Source organism: Drosophila novamexicana, unplaced genomic scaffold (assembly GCF_003285875.2).
Source record: "Drosophila novamexicana strain 15010-1031.04,08,12 unplaced genomic scaffold, DnovRS2.1 tig00000858-arrow-arrow-pilon, whole genome shotgun sequence".
NCBI classification, from domain to species: domain Eukaryota; kingdom Metazoa; phylum Arthropoda; class Insecta; order Diptera; family Drosophilidae; genus Drosophila; species Drosophila novamexicana.
This window is the reverse complement of record NW_020824829.1, coordinates 692887-716335: the sequence shown is the minus strand read 5'-3', so window position 1 is coordinate 716335 and position 23449 is coordinate 692887. Positions and strand designations below refer to the sequence as shown.

Genomic DNA, 23449 nt, shown 5'->3' with positions numbered 1-23449 from the left:
GTGTTTTTGTCGTGTTTTGTTTTGATTTTTATACACATACACACACACACATAGTAGCAGCGGCCGCAATTTTGAACTGATTTCCGTGCTGCTCTTGTTGTTGTTGTTGTTTGCAATCTAATAATTTTGTCGTTGTAGTTGTTTTTGTGCGCGTCGTACTCATTGAAATGACAAACTAATAATAAAAATAAAATCAAATTGGATTATCGCCAAGCCCCGTGCTAATGTTGGGTAAGTGACAAAAGCTGCGCTGTTGCTGCTTCTTATTTGTATACCTCGTTCTCTTTATTTGCTGCTCCTTACTTATTGTGTGTGCGTGTGCGTGTGCCTGTGCCCGTATACCTGTGTGTGTGTGTGTGTGTGTGTGTGTGGGTGGGCGAATCAAGACCTTGGCCATTAACTACTTCACATTGATTGCCGTTCCGTTGCGTTTGTGAACTTTTGCAAGAGCTTTGCAAAAGCTTTCGGCTAAACTAAAAATAGATCAAGCTGCGGACCAGTTTAAGTGGGTCTACTCTAACTCCAGCAGCAACAACAACGAACGAACAACAACAACAACAGTCTTGCCTAATGCGATTATCAAATTGATGCGAGGGCAGCTCAGCAAAGTCTGAGTCTGAGTCTGCCTCAGACAAAGAAAAGCTAAACACTATGACACTCAAAAATCGATGTAAAAGCTAATGACAGCCGTTAAACTGTGTGGCAACCCTCGTAACAAAGCAATTCGAAGAGCGCTTGCGAAACGGCGATTGCATTTTGTTGTTGTTGTTCTTGTTGCTCTCTAGAAACAATTGCCTGGATTTTCTTTGGAGTTTAGCTCGCATTGCACACTACGACGAATGATGGATGTGCTGCTGCTGTCGACGTCGACGTCAGCGTCGACGCTGGCAGCGTTTGCTGACTCGAAAAGTTGTCGGTTGAGTTTTTACGGCTTTGGTTAGGTTAACATTTTATTTGCCTTTTTCTTGTTGACTCTGCTTCTCTCTCTCTCTCGCTCTCTAGCCCTCTTTTTCGGTCTTTGGCTCTTCTGCTGCTGTCTGCGTTGCTGTCCTTGCTTGATCCTTTTCTTTTCTTTGCAGCTGAGAGAGCGAGTGAGCGGAGTAAATGGAAAGGCAGAGAAAGTGCTCTCTCACATTCCAGCTAACGCTCGATGCGGATGCCGATTAAATCAATCAAATTCCCATAACAGCATTCAAGGAACTGAGGAAAAGAAGATAAAAGAGAGCCAAGTAGAGAGAGAGAGCGGGAAAGAGAGCTGTTTGTTTATTTTAGACTAGACAAGTTGGACAATGCTTTTATGAGTTTTATAAGGTTAAAAGATATGTTTAAAATGTAATGTTAAAACAAATTAATTCCATTCTGACGTTGTTATGACAGTTTAAGGTCCTGAGACTTGGGAACATTTCATTTTAAAGGCTAAACATTGAAAAGTTATTTGTAAAGATAACTGAAATTTAAATAGCTCAATCAATCAATAAAACTCCGAACAACATGAATGCTTTGAGATGTATGTTATACCGAAAGAATTGCCCGGCGTTGCGCGTAACGGATATGTTCCGGTATTTATGGATTAAAGACTTTAACCATGTTTCGAGTCGCTTCCATAAGTTAACGCACGCTGTTTTGCTCTCGCTCTCCCTCTCTCTCTCTCTCTCTCTCTCTCTCTCTCTCTCTCTCTCTCTCGCTCTGTCTGCTGTCTTTGTCTCGTATGTTCGAGTGTCTGCGTCTTGTTGTACCGGAAGTTGCTCTGGCTCAAATGTTGTGTGTGCCTCTGTGTGTGTATGTGTGTGTGTCGAGCAAGTGAATGACCCAATTAAGCTGAGCCAGCTATTGCCGCAGCTTAGGCTTAGCCGTTGTCTAAGGCCCACACAAATGTAGGTGGCCTAAGCGAGAGATGCGCCGCATTGGGATAGTATTTGACTCCAAAACTGGTTTCGCCTGCAGTTGCAACAACAATAACAATAATAACAACAACAACAACAACAACTGGCAGCAGCTTCTTTTTAGCCATTTGGCTGTGGCATTTCTGTATTAAATATTTCGCACCATGTTCTGCATTATTTCGATTGCCTGATCCCTGCGGCCTGCGGACTGGCATATTTTGTCGTTGACTCAGTTGAGGTCAATGCTGCCAGCCGTCCGCCTGCTGCCTGCCGCCTCCCGCCTGCCCCTTGCTTGCCTCCGCTTCTACAGTTGCTGCCGCCGGGCGAGCAAACAGGTTTCGCTTTGCCAAAGCTTTGCTGTTGTTGCTGCTGTCGCTGCTTCTCCCACAGTTTGGGACAGTGAACCCTCGCGTTCAATGCAAGTTGAACCGATACGAAACATCCCCTCAATAACAGCAACAACAACAACAACAACAACAAAATCGACTCGAAGACAGCCCTTGAGCAAAGCTGCAGCTAAAACTGAGCAGCACGCAGAAGAAGTTGTCTTTATTTATATTGTTATTCTAATTTTTAAACTATTATGATTTTTCTAGCAATTGTTATTATAAGACTAGCCTGAGATTCGAACCAGCCACCTCTTTTTCCAACTGCCTGAAAGACTAGGTCACTTGAACAATTCGTTTAACGAGAGCTGCTTTTTCTCTCGCTCAAACATTAAATACACTCAGCGAAAATTCTAATCGTATACAAACCACTCAGCACATAAATCTGTTTTTTTTTTTTAATATTAAGTATTTGGACTTAACTAAAAATTATTTCTAAATTTATCTTAAGCTTTAAAGCATGCAAATGCACTTCAAATTTATGTCTTTTAAAAAAAAAAGTTGAATTAAAATCTTTTAGTTCGGTTACAAGCGGCAGCTCAATGGAACGACTGACACTTGGCGAACGCGCGATCCATGGTTCGACTCCGCCCCGAACCAAACACATTTTTCGTTATTTTTGTCGTCAGCGCGTTTTAATTTAATTACAAAAATAAAAAGTACTTTCAATTAGTAAATATCCTTTTTTTTTTTAAATTTAATTAAAGTCTCAAAATGCCAAGCTGGTTTTATATGCATATAAAAGAAAACACAATTTTGTTTAAAATTAAAACCCAACTCTTTTTTTTTGCGGTGTATTATATTCCCTGTGCTGTTGCTGCTGTCGGGCGCTGCGGCTATCCCGAAATTGTATGCCCCATTCCAGGTGTTTGGCAGACGCTGCGTAACAGGCGCTCAGCTGTTGCGATTAGTTGCACGCTGCATGTTGCACATCGAAATTGCCAAGAGCCGCAGCCAAAGCCAGAGACGGCCACGGCAACAGAGACAACAACAGCAACAACAACAACGATTTGCACCGGTTTATGGCTTTCTTCATCAGCGTCAATTCGCCTTCCCCCACCCCCCTCTCCCCTTGCACGCTGTGCATTGTTGTGTGTGTGTGTGTGTGTGTGTGTGTATCTGTGTGTATTGTGGAGCTTTTTTGCTTGCGCTTTCTTTCTAGTCGCCTGTTTCGTTGCCGCTGCTGCCACAGCGCCAACAGTTGCAGCTGCACTTGCTGCAAAACATCTGCACGTAAACCGAGCAGAAGGGGCGTGGCATCGGTGTGTGGGCTGGTTGTGTGTGTGTGGGGGGTGGGCTCGCCTTGCCGCTGTTAACGTCATTTGAAGATTTCGAAAAGTTTGCGTTTTGCGAACTTTGAACTTAATTTAAGTTACTTTTTATCAAATCGATTAAAGTAATTGAGGACTTAGCTGACATAAACTCGGGCCGGATAAGTTTAAAAGGCATTAAAAATACTATGAAAATAGATGAGTTTCTATAAGGCTCAGCTGATGCATACTTAATTACCTTTTGGAAGGAATTCAATTAGGAAGCGAGTCGAAAATTGAAGTGCTGTATGTATATTTATACCCAGCCGAACTACTCTTAAGTGTTGTAAAACGTTTGAATACATTTTTGCAAACACTTTTTAAGCAATTTGATTGCAAAACTACAAAAAAACAACACGAAATGCTTTAATCAGCATAAAATCTTAAACAGAACATGAACATGCACATATGTGTATTATATATATATATATATATATATATATATTCAGCGGCGACAATATATATATAAACATATATGTGTGCTATGTACTAACGCTTACATACACATACACTGCAAGAATAAACACATGTACTTTGTGTATATAAAAAAAGGCAGCGAAAAATAAAAAAAAGGGAAAAATATAAACAAATAATTAACTGACATATCCGTATGCTTATCGCGCAACAAACCACAGCAGCAACACACACACACACACACAGCTACTCACACACACACACACACGCGCGCGCGCGCGCCCGAGAATCTGAATTTTGTATCTGACAAAATGCCATAATGAACGTGCTGAGTGGCGTCGTCGACGTCGTCGTTGTTGTCGAGGCCCGAGATACACTCGCACTTGGCTGGCCAGCAACAACAAAAGTATCTACAGCAACAACAAAAGTATCTACAACATCAAACGTGCGTTGCGCCGACGCCAGCAGCAGCAGCAGCGACGGCAGCAGCAGCATTTGCTCTGTACATTTTTTCGGTTAATATAAATCAGTTGGGCGCACACACACACACACACTTGCAGGTATATATCGTATATACACATGTATCTGTATGTACTACCTACAATTCGAGGTATAGATAGACATACAGCATAAAGAAACTCGCTTGCTGTCGCTTGTGCTGCGCGTGTTTATGTGTATTATATGTATATATATATATCTTAGAAGATTTGAGAAACGATTTAGAAAAAAAAACACACACTCGTAGAGACCGAGAGACTGGCGAGGACGGCACGCGTATCTGTCAGATACATTTGCAGCTAGCTGATGAAATATATTTTCTCTGCATGGCCCGTTAACTATGCAATGGTCCAAGGCTCTGTGTACAAGTGAGGCATAACCGGCAAGGACCCTGCAATGCTCTATATATATGTCTATTATACAATATTGATATTATACACTCGACGAAAAAGAAATGCTTATTTCGACAAGCTTTTATGCAAACCCGAAGTTCCTTAATGTAATGTGATTCAAGTGCAGCTCTTGATCTAAGATATTTAAGTACTTATTTGCTCCTATTATTTATATTTATTTATTTATAATTTAAAAATATTGATAAAAAAAAAGATCCACAAAACCTAGCCCATTCATTTTATAATAAAGAGCTGGGCTTTTTCGCGCAGTGTACAAGCTCAGCTGAAACTGGTCTGGATTGCATTTTTTAATAAATCCCAAAGCAGAAATGAACCAACAACAAAAGTTTGAGCTGATATTTGCTTCAGCGTGGGAATTTTTCTAGTCAATAACTAAATATACCCTAGACTTGGCATGCATTAGTAGCTGGTAATGATGTTTGTGTTTTGGATAGCTAATGATGCTAAGTAGAAGCACAAATTGGATAATATTGAAACGAAAATGAAGTATTACTTTGTATTTCGTTAAAGTATCGATTACATTTGCAATACAGGGTATCTAGCAGTCGAGCACTTGAACCCTTGTTCTTTTAGATAATATATTTATTGGATCTGGTTACAAGCTATCAATCAAACTAATTATATACCAGGAGTATGCTACATCCTTATGCCAGCCTGAGGTTCGAACCCGGAACTTTATTTTTCATTGTTCGGATATGTCTGAGAGGCTGACGTATGCAACCCGGATAAGTGTATGATCATATATCATTCTATATAGCTGAATACAACGATGTCTTTCTATAAAGACAACGAAGATCCGGGTTCGAGCCCCAGTCTAGTCTACTGTACAAAGGTCAGCTTAGCCGAAATAAATAATACTCCGAATGCCATTTCCTGATAGTTTAATTCCATATTTTACACTAATAATATAAGTTATCTGGCTGGAAATAAAAATAAGGAAAGCGTATTCACTCTTCGAACAAGTCTGTTCGTCTCCTTTGTTTTATATAAAATAAAGTGTGCGTTCGTTGCCTGGTTTTATTTAAAAATTATTTAAATTTCGTTTATAAAAAAGTTCTACCGTTTTTTTTTTTTGTTTTGTTTTTGGCACAAATGAATTTCCTGCAACATTTTTTTTATTGATTTCGAATTGGCTCGACAAATGCGAAACGCGAAACTGGTTTAGACGGCGGGCAACAATTGTTGCCAAAGTTCAGATACTTTTGCTGTACACTGTCTTTGGGGGTGTATAGTGGGTTGGTGGGGGGAGAGGGGTTGGTTGGCGGGTACCAGCTCAATATTTTCATATTCATTCATTAATTTTATGGCATGCCAAAGACGCGACGCGAAGCGACGCGATGCTTCGCCTTGTTCGCTTTTCTGATGCATAGTAATTATCTTTGAAGTGTGTGTGTGTGTGTTTTTTTTTGTTTTTAATTTTTGTGAGGAACTTCGCGACCTGCGCCAGTTAGACTTTCACTTTTCTGTTTTGTTTCAGGCAAACATTTTTTGTCTGTTCAAATTACGTAAAGATGAATGCCCGCCCATTGTCTGAGCCGGGCTCCGGAATTTGGAGCGGGGGTGCCCCAGGTCGTCGACTTGCAATCTGTCTATCAAAATGCATCCGTGACCAAATCTAGGCTAACTGCGTTTAGCTACATTTCAGAGAACGTCGAGAACTATTCAAAGCGACTGATATGAAGATGGAATGTGTACGGCATGCACATCGCATTTGAATCTCAATCGTCAACGTTAGCGCTCCCATTTACACTCTTGTGGGCATTTAAATTTTCTTCATTTCCGCTTTGGATCGTATCCGTAAACGTAGCATGCATGCTCTCACCAACCCACGTTCTTCAATTCTAGCATGAATTATGAATGGCATTTGAGTGAATGTATAATAGTGTCGCACTTAGTCTCTTGCAAGCATTTGAATCTCATTCGTTAACGTTTTTTTCTTTCTTTACGCTTTGAATCGTATCCGTAAAGATAGCATGCATGCTCTCACTCTCTCGCTGTTATTACTATTATTTGTTACCATCTCCTTTATTGTTCTGATTCCCTCTCATATGCTTTCATTCTTTAAGGCGCATCTTTGTTACTGTCAGATTTATTATTTCATTTCACATGTTTTCTGTTTTTAATCTTATTCGCAAGCGTTTAACAGACTATAAATCTATTGAGTATTACGCGCTCTCTCTCTCCTTCTCTCCACCTCTCTCTCTTTCATCATTTGCGCTTGCTATCCGGAAAAGCGTTAAATATTCAATTAATATTAAATATATTCATCTGCTTTGCATCGCATCCGTAAATGGTTAACGTAGCTGGAATCTATTGTGTGACTGGCTAGCGTAACATATAACAATTAGCTGCCTATATTTGGTTGTTATTTATTATGCATTCGATAAATTTGTCCGATAACTATTCGATAGCTGTCAATTGTCAAGGAAAATGAATTGCACACACACACACCTTCTATGCACATTCACATGTCACAGATTTGAGTTGAGCGCAAAAGAAAAAATTAATTTTTACCTCCAGCTCTGTGTCGAAATCAATCAAGGCCACACACAAAACACACAAATGCACACAGACGCATACACACATGCACACACCATTACACATTTCATTGGAAAATGATTGCAGGGAAAACAACAACAACAACAGCAGCAGCAGCAACTCAAAGATGTGGAAAAACAGACCGTATCGAAAATGAAGTCAATTTATAAAAGTCGCCCCAAACTGGACAACAAATAAGCACAACAACAACACAACTACAGCCCTGTGTATGTGCGTGTGTCTGTCGTTGCTTTTTACTCCTTTCTGGTTGTCAACGTTAATTAATCAATCATTGTACGCACGTTGGCGGCGCATTAATCATTTTTCCCGTGTTGCTCTAAAACTTAAAATTTCAATTTTCAACTGGCAGCGGCAACAGAAGATTGAAGCATCATCCTTTAGTCATTCAATCACATTCAATCAATGTGGATTTTAATTTTTAGAAGGGTATTGTACGATTATAATGCATTCTTGAAGCGATTCGTGATTAATATCAAATATTAATATAACAGCCATATTGACTGATCACTCGAAGGTTGAAGCACCTTTAGTCATTCAATCACATTCAATCATTGTGGATCTTATTTTTTATGATTTTCCGACAGATTGTCAGCTTGTAATGCATTGTTGTATAAATATTCAAAGCAATTCTCGATTAATCATATCACTATATTATATAGCAGGCATATAGACTGATCGCATGAAGAATGAAGCATTTTCCTTAAATTATTCAATCACATTCAATCAATGAGGAGTTAGTAGTAGCGCATTTTCAGATTGTAATCTATTGTTAGATGAAACTTCAAAGCAATTCTTGATTAATATCAAAAGCCAACAATGCATGGGATCATAGCACTATATTATATAGCAACTATATAGATTGATCGCTCGAAGATTGAAATATCATTCAATCACATTCAAACAATGTGGACTTTATTGTTTATGCCATTAAGTGGGACATGCTCTGTTCCTAATGCATTCTTAGATAAATCTTCAAAGCATATCTTGATTAATATCAATAGTTGATTCGGAATGAGATCATTTTATATAGCAGCCATAAGAATGAACTTTTTAAACTATGGAAGCAATGAGCTTTATGATCTAAATCAAATCGGACAAGTTTGGGAATATATCCTTCATCCGCTTGAGGTTTGTTAGGGTATACAGTAATCGACAAGCTATAGATAACAGTTTTTTGGGCTGATATCCTTTTCATAGCTGTTGCTGCTCTTGTTCTTCTTCATTTTTCTGCATGAGACGGCACTTTGCATAGCCTTTGTTGTTGCTTTTGTTGGGCATTTGTAAATCAAATTGCATGGAAAACAAAGTGGACAAGCAGGGGCGTTAGAGGGTGCTGTGCAGGAATGGATGGACCGTTGCGGTGGGGTAGAGGGGGGGGGATACGTTGTATTGGCCCTCAGCATTGAACGTGCGCTGACCCAAACGGAGTCGCAAATGTTTTTGGTGTTTTTTTTTTCGCAAAAGATAGCGCAGAATTACCAAAGCCCAACAGAGATTCGAGAAAGATAGAGAAGAAGCGAGTGAGAGCGAGAGAGATGGAGGCGAAGGTAGACGGAGACAAAGCGACTTGTTTGGTGGAGCCACTCAACACGTTTCTGACTGTCGTGTGTGTTGGTGTGTGTGTGTGTGTGTGTGTGTGTGTGTGTATGAGTGTGTTAGTGTGTGCTTAAGCATGCGACCGCACTTGTGCCACGTACAACGAAAAATACAAAACAAAACAAGTAAGAACCTCAAAAATGTTAAAGTGGAACGACTATAAGAATACCCTGTAGCTGAGAGCAGAATGAAAAAAAATCAGGGAGCAGAATAATATAGAGAAAACTAAGTGAAAAAATAGAGATAAAAAAAGACGAAAATGGCCAAATGGAGAGAGAGAGAGAGAGAGAGAGAGAGAGAGAGAGAGAAAGACAAGAATTGCCAATGGAGACAGAGTGTGAGAGTGAGAGAGGGATAAGAGACAAAGAAAGAGAGGTACGTGCAATGGGAGATAAGGAAAAACGCTTCAAAAAGGAACGAAAAAGTCCTAGACACAGAAAGTGACAAAGAGAACGAGCGTAGTAGGTTCAGTAGAGAAAGTGGATTAAACCAGAGAAACATTTTCTTTTTTGCTTACGAAACTTTAAATAATTTTAAATAAGGAAAGATAATGAAACATAACTCAAGATATAACAACCTATAAATAGTAAGAATGCATTTTAGATATACAAATTCGCGACAAACCTAATATACCCCATTTCACAAGCCAAAAGGGTGCCAGGGTATACGAAAAGTTCATTTGAACGCTTTTCTTTTATGCTGCGGGATACAGATACACAAATTTTTATGCTCGCCGCGCCACTTGAGCATATTTTCGTGTTCTTCGCCTCCTGCCTCTCCTGCCCCTCCTCCTGGTGGTTGTTGTTGTCGTTGTAGCACTTGAATTTGGTTTGGCGCGCTCCAAAAATACCAGGTCCGTAGCGCTCCAGAGGCGAATGATTGCACTCATCGTTTGTTTTAATTGGGCATTTTTATGTATTTATTAAATGCAAAAGCAAATCGAGTGGCCCAGCCAAGAGGAGCCATCAGGATGCCCGCAGCGCCTGTCCCACTTGAGGCATTACAAATTTATGGTATGCCCCGCCTTGTGCGGCATGCCCCATTCCACGTGCAATCTTTCCCATTTCAGTGCTTATGCTGGCCAAGTGGAGCTTTAATCTGTGCAGCAGCGAGAAAAATAAACTTGAATGTTAAATACATAACAGATAAGAGTTTTACATATTTACTCGCACATCTGTTCTTTGCTGTACATAGATTGGGGCTCTTTATGCTAATATAATCTATAGGATTTATTCAAAATTTGCACAACATTTTGTTTGAATAAGACCTGGTTGCGTGTAATCGACTAGATTATACTTTGTATGTATAACATATATAACATATAAAGCTCTAGGTATTTCTTACATTACAAATTGAACACTTCTTCAATATAAAAACCCAGCAGGTTCGAACCGTGAACCGACCTTCAAGCCTGGGGCAAAACACATGAATTCCATATAACATTCTATTACCTTGCAACATACTGCTTCATGGTACTTCTGACTGCCTAGTAATTCATGCTGTAATGCAACGACTTTTATGGTTATAACTGTAAATGTTGTTGATAGACATAACACAAGTATTTGCTAATGAGAATTACTTTATCTGTGGAACTGTAGCTTTAGCATAGCATAAACATGTTATGTTTACTTGGAGAGCGCACTTCCTTGGTTGAGAGCGGGGGAGAGAGCAAGCCTAGCAGAGAGCAAAGCAAAATAAATATCTGCATAGGGAAGCCGAAGCCGGTCAGCCGGCAGCTACACACACGCGCGCACACACACATCTGTGTGAGAGGAGGTGAGGTGAGAGACAGCAGCAACAATGTTCTTGATGGCCGATGAGCGTCTATCGTCCATCGTCCATTGTCCGTGTGTGCAGCCGACGTCGACGTCGCTTCGTGGCCTGCATGTGTCACTGCACACACGGGCAGTGCTGCGATGTATGTGCGTGTGTGAGTGTGTGTGACGGCAGTGCAACGACCTGTGACAAAAAGGCAGCAGCAGCAGCCGTCGCCGCCGACGCTGACAACGTGTGACGCATCCGCAGGGATGTTGTTACGTGCCAGCGCAACAGTCAAAGAGAGCAGCCGTGCATGTGTATGTGCCTGTGTGTGCGCGTGTGTGCATGCTTGCGTCTGTTAGAGAATGTGAGAGAGCGTAGCAGTGGGAGAGCATTGCCTTAGTGTTGTACAGCTGTTAACAGACTCCCACGCTCTGCTCAGAATGCGTCGCTGTTGTGCGGCTTCTGCTGCTGCTGCTGCTACTTCTTCTTGTTTTTGTTGTTGTTGTTGTTAATTTTTTTCGGGCGGATTCGAGCGTTCGGTCATTTGGTCGTTTGTTCGCTTCATTTGCGGCAGCGTTTAATTTTCTCTCTGCCGCTGCCGCTGCCGCTGCAACTAGTAAAAATATTTTCCATGAAATTGCTTTGTTGTGTACACAAACAACAAAACAGGTTGGCCCTGGGCGCTGCTCACCTAGGCCCGTTGCGGTGCGGCAAACAACAAGTATCTTCAAGGAGTCAACGTTTCTAGCATGTGTATCTCTCAGATACAATTCAAGCTGCAGTCGACGGCCGCTGCCGTTGCTGCTGTCGCTGCTGCAAGTCCATTAATTAGCTTTATTAACTGCGCTGCTGCTAAACATGCGTAAATTACTGGGTCAAACATTGCCATGGGTGTACTTGTATCTGTATATGTATTTGTATCTTTAGCTGTATTTGTATCTGTATCTGTATCTATGTGTGTGCGCGCATTTCCGGCAAGCTGGCTGCCGCCTGGTTAGACGAATTGGACAGCTCTGTGGCTAGAGCTGTCATTCGCTCGTCTCGTTTAGTCATTTGTACAAATAAAAGCGACGCGTAGCATGGATTAATTAATGTTAATCAAGTTTTCGATCCATAAAACCAACAGCTATAACAACAACAACAGTCAAATTAAGTGGAATCGCATGGCACGAGACATTTGATAGAGAAATGCCAGCGCTTATATAGATAAGTATTTATATAATTAGAGCTGATTAGCAGCTATATAATTATGATATTTATAATTGCGTTTCCAACTTAGTTTAAAGCACTCAGCTCTTTGTTAGATTAGGAAAGCCTTAGAAACAATAGAGACAAACTCTATTCTGGAGGGGATCATAGATCTACTGCGAACAGCATATAGCTTATGCTATCATTTGATCTAAACAACAAAAGATCGAATGCTCTCAAACAAACTAGAGATCACATGATCTTAAAGACTTTGAAAGCTAGAGCGGGACAGACTTTAATAAAATAATTCCCATGCAATTTAAATCAGATTGAACTTGAAAATATTTAAGAGGAACTTGAATGAACTTTATAAAAGCAAAAAATCAAGATGGTTATGATTTAAAAAACATGTTTTTATTTAATTAGTAATTGGATTTAAAGAATAATAGTTTTGAAATGAAGCTCGTTACGGGAAATTGCATTTTTTTTAACAAAATTCCTTTTCCCAAATTGGAAAGTGCTTTAAAGTAGAGAGGAGCTGAGCATTGACATTGTGAGCGAAGCGATTCGAGAACAATTTCGTTTTGAATTTTAAACTAAAATATGTACAAATTGGTAACTCGTATAAGAAGAAGACAGAGCACACTTGTGTCGGCTGCCACAAGACAAATATCAAAAGTCTTCAAGTAATACCCAATATATTTACATATATTTACATTTTATTCACAGAGATTCACTTGAAACTCAATAATAGAACTTGCTCTCTGTCAATCACAATAATTGTTGTCAGTTTTGGGTAGCACATCGAATTTCTTAGCCAGCCTTGCAAATCCGGTTTCAGGATCTATACAAAAGTGGGATACATTCAGACAGTCCTTAGACAGGCTGTGTGTGTGTGTGTGTGTGTGTGAGAGTGTGTGCTGAACAGAGGCAGGTGTGCTGCTTTGCGAGCGAATGTCTCGCACTCTCTGCCCCCCTCTCTCTCTCTCTCTCTCGCCCGTTTGAAGCCTTTTCACCGGATTCTGTCATATCCTGTGCGCAATTTAAACTTTCTGCGGTCAGTGCCGGCAGCAGAGCGACTGTGCAACGTGCCGCACACTACTTTGCAATTATTTGCAATTTAGACAACACTCGGCCTAGCCACGATTTCACATATATATTTATATATATATACATTTCCATTGCCATTAGCATTTGCAGTTCCAGTTCCAGTTCCACCCCGAAGCGCTTGTAATGAAGTCTAAAATTGCGAGTCATTTCGCAATGCTTTTTGCTAAATTAACACACAGAACGCGAAAAACTATAAAAACCCCGCAGACCCAACTCACGGGCTCAGACGACTCCGTTCGTTTAAATATTTATGAGCTACACGTGACGTCGACAGAGCCATGAAAGCGACGCACAACAGCTACAACACACAAAATACGAGTGCTCTTGGCAGAGAGGGCACGACTAGCAGCTACCCTGTACACGAACACACTCGTGCTGACCCTGACTCTGTGCTTCTTCCTTAGTCCAAGTCAGACTTTATGGAAAGGAGAGGTGATGGAGATTTTTTTATTCCGAAAAAATTTTTTTTTTTTTATGACGACATTTATGGCACTTAAAGATGGTATTCAATTGTGTTTATATAACCATAATCAATGCTATAGATTAATAAATTTCCATTTATCTGTTTACTTTTAAGAGAGGTATCCATCTATAGATCAATAAATTTCCATTTATCTGTTAACTTTTAAGAGAGTTATCCATCTAAAGAGAAAGCCTATGACTTGGGCCTCTAACTTATCGATTTACGAGGTATTTATAGATATTACGTGTGTAAAAGTTCAAATTCCGGACAAATTTGTTCATAAATGCTTCTAAGCACTAATATGCCCATTTGCAATAGGTGTAGGGTATAACAATAACAGCTCTGAACATGGCAACAACTCGCCGCAAATGTCGCCTGAACTAGCCAGCTTATGACACTGTTAATATTAATACTATTGTTGTTGTTGCTCTTTTAATTGTTTAAGCCAAACAAAGTAAAACTAAAACAAAGAATCATTAAAAGAAGGCAAAGAATCTAAAAACTATACTTAATTTTGGACGCTTAAACAGAGCGCGTCTAAATTCCATTCACACTTTCACTTGATCTGTTAAAATATAACAAATTTTATTATATAAATAATATTAATTATAATCAAAGCAGATCACAAAACCAGTTTGAACCGGCGCCCAGCAACTAGTCGAAATACCAAACTCTAGACGGAGATTTGTGGGCGGCTTGAACTTTAAGCTCTGAACTTATGTAAATCGTGTTGGGCACACGTGAGATTGGCTGAGCTGACATTGGACCAGCTGTCAGATACTCTGTTTTCATGCAACATTCAGCTGTCAACTGAGACCTTTGCAAGTTACGATAATATTGGATAATGGACCCCAATGTTAATGTTAATGTCTATAAAGCCAAAGAAAGCAGGATCTTCCGTCTAGAAATTGCAATTCATTTGGAACACTTAGAACACATTTGGAGTTTTGAGAATCTATATCAGTTGTTAACCATTTACCAGGTGTTTAAAGTACTCTTAACCATTTTTCTGGCCCCTTTCGAGGCTTAAATTCTGTTTGTACTTTTCATGGTCATCCATTTGCAGGATGTTGTTGTTGTTATTGTTGCATTTGCCGTCCGTTCAACTAAATGACAAACGCATTGTCATGCGGCTATTCACATGCCTCAGCCCCCCCCCCCCCCCCCCCCCCCCCCCCCCGGCCACGTCCCCTTCAACTTCGCTAGCCCCTTTCTGCCCGACTCTTGCAGGCAGCAGAGCGCAAAACTGTGAATATTTCGTGTTGTGGCTGCAACTTCTTGGGCTTCTTTTGCCACCCAAATGGCCAGTGTATGGACTCATCAATCGTTCGGCACATCTTACCCTTACCCCCCTCTCCATCTCACCTTCCCTCTCTACCCCACAGCAACCTTCCCTCTGCTGGCTGGCTGGCTGCAGCCCGGGTAGGCGCAGCTGCGCCGTTTAACGCATGTTGTACAACATTTTAACGGCCAACCACTCGATGTGCACTGTTTGTATCTACCCGAAAGGCGCGCACAAGCGGGCACAGGCACAGCTACGGATACAGATACACACAGCTACAGATACACACACACACAGGCACACATACACACACACACTCGAGACAGGGGTGACTTTTCCCCGAAAAAAAGGGATAATAATAAGCAAATGGCATTCGGGCTGGCTGCACTACCAAAGCGCTCTAAGGACTCGAAGTTAACTTTAATTAATTTTCTATTCCTGGCAATTGTCATAGACATCAATCGCTTCCAACTGAAGCTATTTTTGTATAGTTTCCCCTAATCAGATGACGTCATTCTGCTGCTCCAATGCAATTGGCAGATGTTGGTAATTGGTTCTTAGGAATAATAAACTCAACTGGCATTTAATTAAAACTTAACGCCTATGCAACACTGACTTTTTCACGATTTGCAGCACTTAAATAATTTATTTATCATTAAACAACACTGTATGTTTATTGCTGAATATAAGCTTACATGTTTGCCTGTTATTCAACTCTGTTCTGTGTGAATTTTTGGCAAAACATGTTAATATATTTAAGAGTAAGACATATCGCCTTACAACACTGCTGCTCATTACACAACACCGTTTACAAAGTCCGCTTTGTGCAATTATGTGTTGATTAGACTGCGCAATGCAATTGTCTCTGAGCTGATAACCCTGAGGCCTAACCAACGATAGGCACTCGTCAGAGAACTGTAAAACTTATTAATTTTCCGAATGTGACTAATTTAATTTGTAATTAAAATTCTGGTTGCCAAAGGAAAAGCTGAATACAAGAAATAAAGTATAAGAAGAGAAAAGAACAGAACTACATAAATTGGATTATTATAGCATAAGGGCTTAAGCAGCACATTAAGTGATTTCCAACACTATTGAGCTTTTAACTGTACGCTTGTCTCTTATTCAACACTGTCAACACTTCACAAAATATTCATAAGCCAAATAAAACAGAACAAATCAAAGCAGGGGATAAATCATTTCGCATGTCGCTGACGCTGGTCGCCTGTGTGCAGAAGGGAGCCCAGCAAATAAAAGACGCTGTGGAGGAGATGACAACGAAATGCTGGAGAAAAAAAACAGCAACAATCCCCAAGTGGTTCAGAGCTGGTGGCGGCGGCCACTCTCTGTGTGCGCCACACTCTTTTGTCTACTTTTTGCGCTAGTTTTGCTGCTGTTTGAACCGGTTTCATTGTTGTTGTTGCCGTTGTAGCCGTTGTTGCTGTTGCTGTTTCTTGTTTGCTTGCGAATTTTCCAGGCTGCCGTATCCCGACTTGTGGCACTTGTGAGGCGCTGCATTTGCTGTGCGCCGCATCGCTGGTGGCACGAAACAACAACAGTGGCGCCCTCTGCAATGTTGCAGCAGCACAAGAAGTTGTTGCACCAGCCACAGCCAGCCAAAATGTTGCTGCTGCATGTTGCAGCTGTTTCCATATCGCGCTGCCTGCCACATGTGAACGCCAAACAGCAGCAGCAACAGCAGCAGGAGCTCCAGACGACATCTGTTTTGCAAGCCGCCGCCTCACTTTTGCTGGATGAACCTGTTGTTTTTGTTGCTGCTGCTGTGTTTGTTGTTGCTGCTGTTGCTGTTGCTGCTGCTACTGTTGCAGCTGGCCAACAGTTGGAGCCATCATGTCGCTGACAATTTGCATTTATTTATTTGTGGGGCTTTTCCTTTTGCGGTTTTTGAACGCCAGCGACGGCGCGTGTGAACCAAATCACAACGCGCCGCTCTATGCAATTCTCACAGAATTGAGGCATAGCAAGCGCAATATTATTTAATTTATGACTTGTGCTTATTATATAAAATGTAATCTAAGTAATTATGTAATCATATCTTGAATAATATATATTTATAATGCTTATAGTTTTTCTTACTCTATGCTGCCTTTAATTATTCATATTCTTACTCCTTCTATATAATGTTCACACATATTTTCATAATTATTTCCGCTATTTCATTAGCTTGTTCGCAAGTATCTCAAGTATCTAACGACATTCGCTTCAGTATGCTCATTCAACTGATTCCATTGCCAAATTATCGCCTTCATTCAGATGTTATCTAACTGAAGTTGACACATCCACCTAATCGTCTGGTGCTTCTTCTTCTTCTCGCTCTTTGCAGCCGACACTGCCACACTTATGGCCACATTTCTGCAATCCAATTGGAACAATAACAAGAACTGCCCCTAGCTAACAATTTAATTGCCATTGCACAAAAACTGTTTGTGCTGATAAGAAGAGGCCAGAACACATCGTGGAAAGCCCTACACCCAACCTTAAGCCTCTCTGCCATCCACCAACAAGGGGTAAGTTTTGCCAAGCATGCGGCATGTGGAATATGCTGCAAGATATACCCCAAAAAGCGACACAGCGCGCATGTGCAGTACTTGAGAAAGATACTTGACCGAGGGCGGTTCGTGAAATAATTAAAAAGTAATATGAATAATTCATCTTCAGCTTCAATATTCATATTTACTCATATATTCAAGTCTTTTAAGACATAAAACAGAGGAATGAATTGAATTCTTTAAAAAAAAAAACTATTATTAACATTAACTTTTGAAGAACACCTCCCAGATCGAATGCTAAATTTCACCTCTGTTAAATTTACACAGAACAGAATACGTTACTTTAACGTATTACTAAAATGAATTTTAAATATCTTTACATACGTATGTATGTAAATTAACAGACTACCTAATGAGCCCACCTCGCTGGAGTACAGCAAGAGCAGTAGTAACAGCAACAGAGACAATTAAGCTAATTGCTGTACCAGATAGCAGCAGAGGCTGCGGTGAGTTTCGAACTACACCTAACTCGCTCCCACTTTCTGGGCAGCCCGCGCCACCCACCACAGCCAATGCAATCGCAGAGCTTTGCTCTCGCCTGCGACACTGTAATCGCTCTCTCTCTCGCTCTTCCACTCTCTTTGCCTTTGGCAATGTTTGATGTGTGTGTGTGTGTGTTGTGAGTTTGTTCGCTGCAGTTGCGCCCACTGTGGAGCTGCGAACTGCGTGTGCCTTGAACTAGCTCTAAAAGCGGATCTTTCTCGCAATTTGGATTAGGCGCACAGATATCAAAAAGCGTGCCGTGGCGAACGGCGGCGGTCGGTCGCTTTTCCAGGCGTTTGCGATTGCTGCTTTTCCACACACACGCTTTTCCGCACGCTTTTCCTGCACCATTTGCCATTTGCTTGTTGCCTGTTATATTCCGATAAAATTGACTTTTTGTCGGTCGTCGTTAGCGTTGACGTCGCCGATTCCGTCGCCGTTGCCCGTTTTGCCGGTCTCGTCGGCGGCACCATTTTGTTTGGCGTCGTTTTCTAATGGGCCAACAGCCAGTGCAGCACATAGCCACAGCTGGGAAAGCTGTTTGCCACTGCACGAATGTGATTTGTCTCCACAGCGCACATGTTTGCAGTCGGGCGATTGCAATTATGTGCGTTTAAAATCGCGCGCGATTCTCGCTATTTCCCTATTCACATGTGTGCCATAAAAAAAATACAATAAGAAGAAAGTGAAGCAATAACAGAGCAAAGACTAGGAACATATGCAAATACAAACTCAAAGTGGAGTAAAATATACGGTATATCTTGATATATTAAACGTTTTGTCTTCCCATTAGAAAACACTTAACTTCTTTTTAATTAACAGATTTAATAGTTATTATATATTGTGCTGCTAAAGCAACGTACATATAGGGAAAAGTGCCGTAATCAAAATTTGGTCGATGAAAGATGTCCGCATAGATATACAGTCCCTTAATAAAGCTTTTACTGTACATACCCACCTATTAACATACGCTGCTATAAGACGTTAACATAACATAAAAACACAAGAAAATGTTATGCGCAAAGCCTCTGCTCTGCTAAGAGCATAAAAAACAATTGAAATTTGTGTTGTTGTCGCTGTTGTAGCTGCTGCTCACACAACATAAAGTAAAAACGAATGCAGACAGATAGCGACGCGTCGACACAAACCACAAACACACACACACGCGCAAAACGCACACACATAACAGACACAACACAGCAGCCGAGACAGGCAGACGAAATAGGCAAAAAGTTCACTCGGCAGCAACGGGCGAGCCAGCGAGCGCCACACAGCTCTCGCACTCACACCTACACAAACACACACACACTCAATTGACTCGCACTCTGTTTTCTCTTGCCAGCGCTGCAGAGTACAAGGTGTCGCGCGTTAACGTTTGCTGTGCGCCTGTTCGTTTTTGCGATAGACGCGCGACGTAAGTCGCCGTCGTTTTGCCTGAAAAAGTCGCCGTTGCACAGTGGACAAAATGTACGGTGGGCAGCATTTAACGATTTAAGCGATAAACAGATATTGTTTTGTATTATCGCTCTACAGCTTAGAATGGAGCGCGCCAGCTGCTCTTAAAATTTTCCATTATTTATTTACCTCGCATTTACGTATGTACAGCTTATTGATATTGGAATTTAGCATGCTATTAGGAATGTAAGCAGCTGTTTTGTTAGTTTCGTCCACTGTGCGTTGTCGTCGACGTTGCTTCAACGCGTTTTTGTCGTCGCCGGCGATTTTGGATTTGCGCCGATTTTGCAATTTCTGTGCCGGCGGCGACTGTTGTTTAACAGAGCCCAGATGTTAAAATGCGGCTCAGTTAACAGTTGACGCTGCGCGAGTGCTCGCTCGCCTTTGTTCTTCCTCTCTCTCGCTCTCTCCCTGTCTGTCGCTGGCTTTGCTAGCGAGAGCTGTTTGAGCAGTTTCTCAGAAAGCATTTGTGCTAATTATTGTTGTTTCAATTTTGTCTTGCTGCTTTCTATACAGTTTGCCGTCTTGCATTGCTTTTGTTTATTGCATCTGATTTGCCAAATTTTGATGGAATTCATCAACGTCTTTCTATCTATGAATCAGTTTGCAACAAAATGCACGTAAGTTTGTTTTGTTCTAAGAAATTCTGTTGCTTACGATTGCGGCTCAACCCCTCTACGTGCCTGGTCTGCCGCTCTCTCTCTCTCTCTTTCTTTTACTCTTTTTGTGCTTGCTGCTGCTTGCGTTGCGTCGAGTCGTCTGTTGCTTGTTTGTTGTTGTTATTTTGTATGTTCAACAAATAATTATGAGCAAAATAATGAAGTTGCAGTAATGATAATTAACCTGCATTTGATCATGATGTTGTTATAGTTTGTGTGTGTGTGTGTGTGTGTGTGCCGTAACTGTAGTAAATCTCATCTTCATTCCCGCTTTTACAGTAACTGTAAAAATCGTTTCGCTAGGAAAAGCCCAAGTTACTGCCCGAAAATTTACTGCACGAAATTTTATGACTGTTATCGATTTCTTGATGCGACCCCCTTCAGCCCGCACTGCCCCACCCTCTCAGCCCAAATACAATGCAAATTTCGGAAGGGGATTTACTTGACTCGGTGTAATTTAATGCGAATGTAAGAGAGTCAGGGCGTCGTGCTTTTATTTTTTTTAATTAAATGCTGAGAGCTCATAAAACTCTTATCGATGCTTTGGCGCTTTTGTGCAGTCCCAAAGCTGTCTTAAATTACAACTGTACTTTTGATTATCAGTTGCTGTGCAACACTTTTCGTCATGTGACGTCACGCCAAGCAGAATATAATTGCTAATCAGTCGGAACTCAGCTAACTACGTCATTCGGAGCAAATCGCATTTCTCTGCGAAGCGCTATTTGCGGAATGGGTTCATAAATAATAATTAAACGTGCATTTGTACAGTAAGAACTCCGGGCGAAGCAGATGCCTTTGTAGGGGATTTTTTTAGTTTCAATACATTTTCCTCAAATTGTTAAACAGACGAAACTCTTTACTCTTATCATGCACATAATGTTTACATATAAATGTACATTGAAAAATGTTAATTTGAGAAAAATATAAAGTGTAAACAATTGATTAAAAATATATACATATGTATGTATGTACATATTAATTTATTAACCGAGCCCATTTTGTGTTCACTCCTTAAGCGTTTTTTGTTTACATTTATGCGTTTATGTTATTAACAGAATATGTTAAAAATAATAAAGCGCGTGGCTTAGTTTCCTAATTAAACTTAAACAGCAGCAACAAACAAATCGCTCGCCTTTAATATGTTGACCTTTTTCGCTTTATGCTTGGGCTCTGCCCCTGTTATGCTCGCCTTTCGCTCCTCAGGCCCAAACTGTGGTCGGCTGGCAAGCGAGCGAAAGAGCAAGAGCGAACAACAACAGCAAGCAACAACAATGCCAAATGTAAACAAATGCTCACGCCAACTCGCTCTGCCTTGTCTCGTTTATTCGCACTCGCCGCACGCTCGCTCGCTCGTTACGTTCTGCAGTTCGCTCTCTCTGTCCCGCTCTCGCTCTCGCTCTCGCTTGACTCGCAGCACTTGACGTTGGCGACGGCTGCGACTGCTGTTGCTGTTGCTGCGAGTCGTTGTCAGTCGGCCTACGCTGCCTTTTTATGCTGTGCGCCTGTTCAAGTGTTCGGCCAAACCGCCGTTCGTTTGTATGCGAGTCGAGTCGCTCGTTCGATCATCGAACGCGTCGCTGTCGCGAGTAAATTTTTGTTGTTGTCGTTTTTCGTAAAGTCGCGACAACGTTTCCACTTCCATTTCTTGCTGCTGCTGCTGTTGCTGCTGCTGCTGCTGCTTGTGGCGTGCGTTCCTCAAGCCTTGCAAACCAGTTTTGTTTACAGCTTAATTTGATTGGGGGCCCTGCCCCTATACCCTGTGCCTTTTGGCCGGCGTGCTTCACGTGCCACATTAGGCATAAGTTGCAAAAGGTTTGCTCATTTGTGCCCACACACACACACACACACAACACACACATGCACACGCCGCTCACAACTCCAACATATTCGTTGGGTTCGCTGCAGTCGTGTCCACACAGCTCCACCCTACCCCAGCCGCCTTCGCTGTTGTTGTTGGTGTTGTTGTAGTCAGCACAGCACAGTGTCAGTCAGTCAGTTAGTCAGTTTGTCAGTTTGTCTGTCATTCATTTGGCAGCCCGCGTGCAGGCCAGTTCACAGCTCTCTGTGTTCGTCTGTGCTGTTTTTTTTGTTCAGGGCAGACGCGAGAAAACTCGCGCGCGAGTCGCTGGCGTTTAATGCATTTAATCAGTGCGTAATTATTGATGTTTTTGTTGTTTTTGTTGTTGCGGCTGCCTCATACGTTTCTGATGCGTTTTTATCAGTTCAACTGAATTTTTGTCAAGTTTTTTTGCGCTATTTTGCATTTGGTTTAAAACGCTTGTTGTTTTGATTGTCGTGTGTGTGTGTGTGTGTGCTGCCTGCAAGCACGTAGCACCTTTATTTTTATTCTTTTTGACTCATATGCTAGTCCATTCGTGTCTTATCAGCAGTTTGTTTTTTGCGTCCCATTGTTGCGGGGAATCCGCCGCAACCCAAATGAGAAAAGTTGGAAAACAGCGCCTCAGATTGCCAAAAAACTAACAAAAAAAAACAAAAAACAAAAAAAAATAGACAAAAACCAAACATAAAAGTCGTCTGAGCAAAGTTTGAGCTCTAAAAAGAGTTCTAGAGGAGTTTCGTACACAAAAAGTTTGATCTGTTTTAAATGTCCGAAATTGCTGCAAGTGCCATATATCAGGAAATTATGCATAAAAAAGTAACTTGAAATAGTTGAGATCAGTTGAAGCTCTCATAATTCCAATAAACCATCAAATTATGTGTGCTTAATGTGTCTAATGGGCTTTCTAATTGTGTTTTTTTTTCATTTGTTTTATTTCAAGTTTGATGATATGTTATCAAGCAATTGATAAATGAGGCATGTTTCTAAACAATTTTAACTGATTTCCGTGGCTTTACACTAATACAGTGCGTGTTCGATGGTCTAGACTAAGTGGAAGCAATGAAAGTAGTTGAAAGCAATTATCGATGTTTTGTTTTAATGAATTGTTTTAGCCAAAACTACTAAGTAATTGCTTGGCGTTTTTACTATTCTCGTAAAGCAAGGTCTGTGTTTTTTGTATTTCCCCCATCTCTATTTCGATGGCTTCGATAGTTTTAAATATCGATCAATAATTTATCGATAATGCGCATGTTTCTGGTTAAAATAGTTTTCCAACTTTTTTACCTCTTTATGTCCTTGTTAGGCACTCTTTCCATTTCTAACACTTTTCCTGTTCCGCTTTTCCTTGTAACTATTTTGATATGTATCGATATTTATCGATAATGCTTGCTTTAGCCTTAACAGCTTATTAATTACTTGTATTCTCTTATATTTACAGATAGTTCAACATGCCTACCCAATCGCTATATCGCTGCCTCTTGCCTCACGTCCCGCCACTTCGAGCAACGTAGAGTTTCTTCTGTTTTGTCTCATATTCTTCCAACAAAATTGTGGCAATTGCAACAACAACAAATATAAT

General features: G+C 41.0%; 1 long non-coding RNA gene across 1 annotated transcript; it reads left to right on the top strand.

The window, feature by feature from the left end:
- Positions 1 to 104: 104 nt before the first annotated feature.
- Positions 105 to 23446, top strand: LOC115764525. The gene is made up of 3 exons (XR_004018034.1): positions 105 to 231; positions 17208 to 17391; positions 23309 to 23446. It is a non-coding gene; the product is annotated as an uncharacterized LOC115764525 (long non-coding RNA).
- The last annotated feature ends 3 nt before the right edge of the window (positions 23447 to 23449 follow it).